Raw genomic sequence first — 8,004 nt, forward strand, 5'->3', positions numbered from 1 at the left:
GCCTGTCTGGGTATTTCATGCAGATTCTGATAATTAACTTCTCCCTCCATCACTTCCTTTCACATTCCAAAAGCAGATCTTCACTGAAAAATGCCACAGAAAAGTATCCTTCATTTCTGCCAGGAATCTGCAGAAGAATCCAGTTTCTTCTGGGCTAGAGGTTGGGATTTTCTTGCAATGAGAGCATTCAGCTCTCTAGGGGATTCACAGAGTTTGAGAATAATGATTATTTATTTATTTATTTATTTTAAGTAATGCCTTTCACTTAGACTATCTGAGGACTTTTACAAAGCTTTTTGATGAAGTGGTTACTGTTTTCTTGATGTATAAAATAATCACATTAACTAAAGCAGGTGCCTCGTGTACGGAGATTACAGTCTCCATACATCCATCTTATTTCCCACTTAAAATCCTAACAATCTCCAAAAAACTTAAGCATATGAATCCCTTCTGATCTTGCCATGAAGCATTCACAGACTCAGAAGCAACCTAATTCTTTTGTGCATTCTGCATTATTATTATAATTAATTAATTAGTTAATTAGGGCTCACCTGGGTGTTATCAGTGAATGTCTTTCCCTTGTACCACTGTGTGAACATGGCAGGTGACTGTAACCATTTTTGTGAAGAAACTTCAAGTACAGTTGTGCATGCAAAACCAGTGCATGTACAAAACTGCTTGTTCTCCATAGGACAACTATATCCCTGCCATTGTTGAGCTTTGAGAGTCCGGTGCAGAGCACTGCAGGGCTTGTGTTTGAAACAGGTGAGGGGGAAAGGAGGAACAGTAGTGAAGGGGACAAAAAGGTTCACCCTGGCCTGGGGCCAAAACTGTCCCACACTATGATGGAGAGTAGTTCAGGATTAATACCAGATGGGAAGGGGATTTGGATGAGAAGAAAAAACCTCTACTTGCTCCTTCACTTTGAGTTCATATATCCAGTGCACAACTCGAGTAGCAGAAAGGGATTTAACCTGAACTGAGGATCTGATCGTTAGGATCTCAGAAATTAATAGCATATTCAAACAAAGAAAAAAGTTCCTTAGATGTTTGCCTCACTCTTAGCTGTTTGCCTCACTGTTTTTTCTCTTCTCTCCCAAAAGGAGCTCACTTCTTTTCACTCAAATAACTGGGACCACTGTTGAAAACAAGCAGGAATAATATGCAGCATGAAAATAAAAATCCTAGTCTTCTGATGTACAAGGAAACAGTAACATAACAAAGACATGATCAGTAAGTCAACGAGGAGAAGAAAGTGAAGAGGGGAATAAAAAGGCTGAATTTGAGAAAAAAATTGTGATAACCAGTGTCAGATATGTCTGATGCAGATGTGGCTAATTATTTAATGACAAGTTAATGGGATTTACAATATATACTGTAAATCTATATAACCCTGAACAGGCAAACTGCCACAGATTCCATCTCAGATTAACAGAGGGCAAAGCATTTACATGCCTCTGACTGTTTATAATTTCAGAGAAAAAAAAACAAAACAAAAAGAAAAGGAAAAATAAAAAGAAATCTCCATCCCTGATGTGGAGTAGAGATCATATTTTTTGACTCTTGATTTTACCATTGCCTTCCAATTCTTATATTGCATTTTGATTTTATCTGTTTTTTTAACTTGAAAATCTCATCTGGGAAGATCCAGAAAGAACTGTTAAACACATTAAATGTTACAACCATTTAAATAGCATGAGTATAATTTTCTGGGTTTATTTTGCTAGAATTATGTTTAAAGAAGATCTTTACTTAGTGTACTATGAGTTCTCTCTATTATACTTGCTGAAGTTAATAACACTGTTGAGACTAGATGAAAAACAGAACACTAACCAAAATTGTCAAGAAAAAAGAAGGAACAATTGAATCACTACAGCTTTCTATACTTAAATACTAATATCCTCTAAAGTGTACATACTTAAAAATAGTTAGTCAAAACCTTAAATGTTTCAGCTAGTCAAAGGACTGACCAAGCCTTATTTTGCAAATGTACAAAATATTCTTAGATAAAGGAAACTCTTTTATTTATTTAAAGAAGATTACTATAAGTGTCATTTGTTTAGTGTCAATCACTAAATACATAGTTATATACAAAAGTATATAAATATAAAAGTATATAAACATATATCCAACTTGTAATTAGCTGCAAATGAGTCATTCATGGTCAATTCATGGGGAAGTAGTATTTGTAGGACATGGGGTTATGAGCAACTTGATTGCTAAACCTATAAAAAAGTCCTGGTAATTGTTGTTCCAGAGTGTCCAATGAAATAATATACCCATTACCCAAATGCTGTTTAAGAAATTGTTTCCAATAGTAACTGCAGCTTGAAAGAACCCACACCCAAAATATTTGAGTAGAAGAGATGAAAAGCAAAAGAAACTATGGTCACAGAATGAGCCGCTGGACAACCAATCAACTGCAGTTTTGTGAATTTTTGTCATAATTTAGTTAAGCCATCATGGTGAGAATTGTATTCAACTGGTTGAATGTTACAGCTGCTTGAAAATCAATAAAATTGAATAAATTAGGTTTCATACAGTGTTGATGAGCTGCTAATGAAGAATATTTGTAATTTGCTACTTGTATTTCAGTACATGTTTTGGGTGAGGTTTTTTGAGGATTTATATGGGGACCAAAGCTGTAATGATTGCCCGAAGAACAAATGAGGCCTTTGATTTTTTGGGGGGAGAGGATTTAGCGGACGATAAATAAACCTATAGAATTTAAAGCATTTAAATCTTTTCCTATCATCTTTGCATCAGCTGGAGAGTTATGCTCATTTGGCTCAACACATGGACCTTAGATTTAAAAATAACCATATTCCTTCCTGAGTGAGGCAGTGAGGAGGATAAAAGCCAGATGTACTGGTTGTCTGTTATCTAACATTCATTTTTTTCTTGACACATTCACACCAAGCAAGCAAGTGTGTGGTTCACATTGTGAAAGCTGTGGTTAGAGCCTGATTCTGGCCAGGAGGTTGAGAGAATTTCTGTTTCCAATATCCCCCATGCAGAAGAGCAGCATGCTTTTTCACATACCTGGCAAGTACATGGAATGAGTGCTCTTAGCAGCTACTTGTCACAGAATCACTCGTACAAGGAAAGTGTCATGGTAAAAGGAAGTAACTGGGTTTGAGGGTCACTAGACTTTACTTATTCATCAAATTAGGGGATTTTCATAGAGATAAGTCACTTTTGATTAAATTCTCAAAGTTTGCCTGATTGCTTGCCAATTCACCTTTGTTGAGACTGCTTTCTGGCAGCTGGTCTACCAGATTTTCACCCTTTCAGAAGCCACAGCTTCTTGAGAGCTCAGCAGTAATTTATTCACTTACAGAGGGAATCCAAAATCTTCAGTTTTCCAGCCAAATGAATCTGAAACAGAAAATAAAAATAAAACAAAATGTTTCTGATAAAGAAATTAATTTTTAAAGTTCCACTTTAATCCCAATCCCATACCTACTCATATTTTATCTGCCAAGTTTATTAATTCAGTACATTGGTCTCTTTATCCTTTTACTGATTTTTTGCACCAAAGGGGGAAGAAAACATGATGTTTCATTGCAGGGTTTTAATATTTTGCATGGAAATGAGATTTTTAAGTGCAAGTCTCCAATTTAGGAATATTATTTAATTCTTAGAGGAACCTATAATTCAAAGACACAATTCCTATCACAGTCATCTGGGGTTTAAAGCCTTTTCAAGTGATCTGGAAGCCAGAGATTCAAATGCTTGTATCCAGTTAGGAAGGCCATAGGTGTAAAGAGCAACAGTATGTGTGTGCTTTCATCACTGGTTCAGTGAAAATAATCAATTTATCCTCCATTTCAGTCAAACATGTATCACAGTGAAGAAATTAAAGCAAGATTTTAGGTCTGAAAACACAAAACAGTCTTATCAGTTGAGTTCATGTTCTCTATGCTACTGAATGTACTTAGAAGCAGATATTTGTGCCCTTCTCCCAGCTCAGGGCATTTATATATTTTGAAAAATGTGTGTTTTCTTTGAAAATGTGTAAACAATCCTCAGCATAGAGAACAGAATTCAGATTCTCCCTCTCCTTGGTGTATGTCCCAAGCACAAACCAAGAACATTTTTTCTCTATTTCTGATGTCCAGTTTTCTGTGTTGGGGGAGAGGTGAGGGTTTATGCTGGGGTAGCTTCAAAAGAACAGTTCTTGGTGGTTTTATGCCAAAGAACAATAACTAATAAATTTCTTCTTGTTGTTTTACAATGTTATTGTGGAAGCTGAAGAAATGCAACTTTCAGTCTTCTAAATCTTGATGGGAAAACTGAACTCCAGAGCCTGTGCAAATGTCTAGAATCACTCCTCAGAAAGATGTATGAGTATTAATACCTTTTTAATGCAAAAGCTGCTAACAAGTTTTAGGCTTCTCCTTATATAGTTTTGTTCATAAATTCAGAAATTTATCAGAAATTTGTTCATAAAGTACCTATGATATCAAGCTGCTATAAAGGCAAATGCCTGTCTACTTCACTTTGAAACACAAGCTACAACACTTGTCTCTGTGCTGCCACAGTTAATGTGCTTCTGTATATGAAAGTAAAGGAAATGAAAATAGGTCTCTTAGTTCCTGATTGAAAACTAGTGGACATAGGAACTTAGGATCCTCCAGCAACAGACAGTAAGTATGCAAAAGGCTCTGACCCTTAAACGCCATTTCAGCCCTATTATATGCAACTGTCCAGTTTTTGGTTGATTTTAGCTTTGGATACTTGTGAAAATTGAATAGTGTTCAGATATTGTCCTGTTGTATTCAAGTACTGTCTAATTCAGTACTTCGTGAGTTCTCATTGGAATGTACAATGTTCTACTGGAATGCAAGTAAATATTTCTATTACGATGCTTATTTTTATTAACATTACCATTATTGCTACTATTACTAATTTTTTACCATTCTTTCTTGCTTTGAAATCACAGCAAATGAAACTTTATTTTGCAACTGCTTAGAGCAAATGTACTTGTAAATCTCAAACTGGTTTACCCTAAGGAAGTGGTTTTCTTTCTGACATTAGACAGAGATATGTAAATTAATGAAAGACAAGTCAGCAGAATGTTTGGAGTGACAGTTTCAAAACTGAAATTATCAAATCTTTTTCATCCAATATTAAATTTGATTTTACAGTCCAAACTTACCACAGCTATCTTGTATAAATTCACACATTTTAGTGCAAACTTTCATATACATTCTCTCTCTCTTCAAAGACAGATGTATTATACTCCAAAAAATTGACACAATACACAGATTATATGAGAAAGTAATAAAGCACACAGAAAAATGAATGTAGTGACAAATGTACTGCATAACACCAAAATATTTGCTATACTGAAGAATCTAAACCTATAAATTATACTAGCAGTCTGAATTACAATCTTTGCAAAATGTTAAAATGCACTGTAATGTGTCAGGCAAAGTCATTTTCCACTGGGACTTCATGTCAATTGTCTCCATGAGTGAAATCTTGACTCCTCTGAATTCGAGAGAGAAGCTCCTCATAGGGCTGTGATGCTTCATAAGAGCAGAGGATCTGGGTCCCAGAGCTGTGAGAGCCTTTTAGATGATCCATCACACCACTGCTGTTCATATTGTTCTTTGAATAGGAACTGAAAGAGCCTTTGAACTTCTTTCTACTTTGAGAAGAAATATTTAAGTCAACAGGGCTGAGAGAAGAAATTCTTATTTAGATATACAGCAGCAAACCCACTACTGATGAAAGTAAGCTATTGAGATGATAAATCATACAACAGATGTAATTTTATTAAGTACTACATAGTAGCTACCATTGCAAGCAAACAAGCCTATAAAGGGACTCTGTGGCACCAAGAAGAATATTTTTTCGTGAAGTTTTCCAATTTTTGGTTAGCAATCTGTGCTTTTCTGTGCAGTTTAGAGTAGAATTCACATATCTGATTCCTTTCCTAGGTCTCCAAACATAAAAATCTTTCTTCCTTCCCAAGAGAAACACTAAATGTAGTTGAAATGCTTTCATCTGCTCTTAAAACCAGATCTGGTTTTAACAGGGAGCAACTATACAGAGAGTAGAGGCTAATATTACTTAATCCAAAACTGATATTGTTTTATGCAGAGATGAGTGTAATAAACCTTGTCTTGAATTTTAAGACTTTTTATGTACTATGCAGAGCACCAAGGTATTAAATTGTATAGATTTCTACAAAGACAGTAAGTAAACAATCCTGGATGTTGTAAACACATAAGGAAGAGCTTAAAATTCATTTTTCCCCCTCCTTTGCAGGTATTTTGGCTAACCTTCACTCACTCAACCGCATACTATCCTACCTGCATTGCACTTGCATTCACTTTGGAATACTCATCTTACTTTGTTCCAGTTGCCACTCATGTAGCAGCCTTCAACTTAGCACTGTTATTTGTTTGAAGAGTACACTGAAACCCATACCGTGGCCAAATCTATTTGTTCCTGGGCTGGTTTGAGTCAGTTCTGTAGCAGCCAAATTTTCAATTCTATGGTAAGAAAACAACTCTTAATTACATTTGATTTTTAACTGTTCTGGATTTGCCTCCCTCTTATGAGAGTAAAATACATGCAGACACATATGTTGTGAGTTTTAAATACAAATTCTTACAGACATTTATATCAAATTGCCACAGGAAATTTTGCCATGATTCTCTTTTTCCAATAATTTCCATTTTTAAAATTTATCATGAACTTTACCAAATTGGTCTTTTAATCTTCTCATTAAAAACATAATGAAGAAGGAAGACAGGTTTGAGAAAATAAATTCTTAATAAGATTTCCAGCTATTTGAACTTTAAGCACACTTTTATATGGCGCAATGTTTACCGGACATAGAGAAGGATCTTCTTTTTTTCCTTAAAACTCTGCATTTATTCTCAAGTGCTGTCTCTGCTGCTTTTAAGATAGGATAGCTGTCTATGAGTCTGTGATTTCCTCCTGTGGAGCTTTACAAGCTGTTGACATTCTCCTGTAGTGAATTGTGGTTGGTTATTCGACACCACTTTGGTAAACCTTAAGATGCAAAAAAACCCGCATAGTGCTCATGTGGTTTTGGATAGAAGTTGTTCTGGACATACAATTGCTTCAAATAACTGTTGTCTGCTACTAGGAAGCATTCCTTATCTCTTTCAGCATGGCTGGATAAATTGCAGTAGAGTACTCAAGGGCTGTTTTTGTCCTTGCAAAGATACGTACTCTTACTGTTATACCAACTCCTCATCTGCCTCTCAATCCCCTTATTAAATCTGGGTTAACAGCAATAGGCTCTTACTAGAGCTCTCATTTGACATTTTCTAAAGTATTTTCTGGGGAGTTCTTCAAATGATTCACCTTAGTAACACAGAAGAATTTCTCACCCTGAATTCCCACAGCAAGTATCCTTGCTCACTCAAGAGCAGAGACTTGATCATGGGTCTGCAGCAGCAGCTGTTCTATAATTAATCCTAGGTTCATCTGATTCCTAATTAATAATTAATGTTGTGTTCAGCAGTTTACTTAAAGCAAGGATTCAATCATTTAGTTTTGTACAAGGAACACAATCTATCTTTCTTACATTTTGAGTGTTTAATGCATGAATAAATATAAAATCATGTATTTTCAAGTAACTGTGTTTTTTATTTTAGGAGTTAGGAACAACCAAAAAAATCATTTTTAAAAGAACATTTTTCTATGATATTACTTATTTTCAGATCCCTCTTAAAAATGGTTAGTTTGTTATCAGTTAAACTTCCAAAACAGTTACCATTCATTAAAAGCTCATCTAAAAACTGCACTTATTCCTTTAAAAAACTCTGGTTATACTGTTAGTGAAGTATTTGGTCTTGCTGTCCTTATGTCTTTCCTTAATTCCCACTGGTGAGAGTTTACAGTTGGTTTCAATATCCTTGTTGCTGTCAAATGTATTGATAGTCTTCATAATCATGTCTCTCCACCAAAGCCCAGGTGGACAAGAGGAAGAGTCTCTAGTAAAAGTGGCCACTAGAG

At 35.3% G+C, this 8,004-nt stretch overlaps 1 long non-coding RNA gene across 1 annotated transcript in view; it reads right to left on the bottom strand.

The window, feature by feature from the left end:
- Positions 1–3,380, bottom strand: part of LOC108445374 — a 32,591-nt gene extending 29,211 nt beyond the window's left edge. The window contains exon 1 of the long non-coding RNA XR_001860193.1: positions 3,339–3,380. This is a non-coding gene — a long non-coding RNA (uncharacterized LOC108445374). The remainder of the gene's footprint in view (positions 1–3,338) is intronic.
- Between the last annotated feature and the right edge of the window lie 4,624 nt (positions 3,381–8,004).

The sequence above is a fragment of the Corvus brachyrhynchos genome, unplaced genomic scaffold (assembly GCF_000691975.1).
Source record: "Corvus brachyrhynchos isolate BGI_N302 unplaced genomic scaffold, ASM69197v1 scaffold1, whole genome shotgun sequence".
NCBI lineage: Eukaryota > Metazoa > Chordata > Aves > Passeriformes > Corvidae > Corvus > Corvus brachyrhynchos.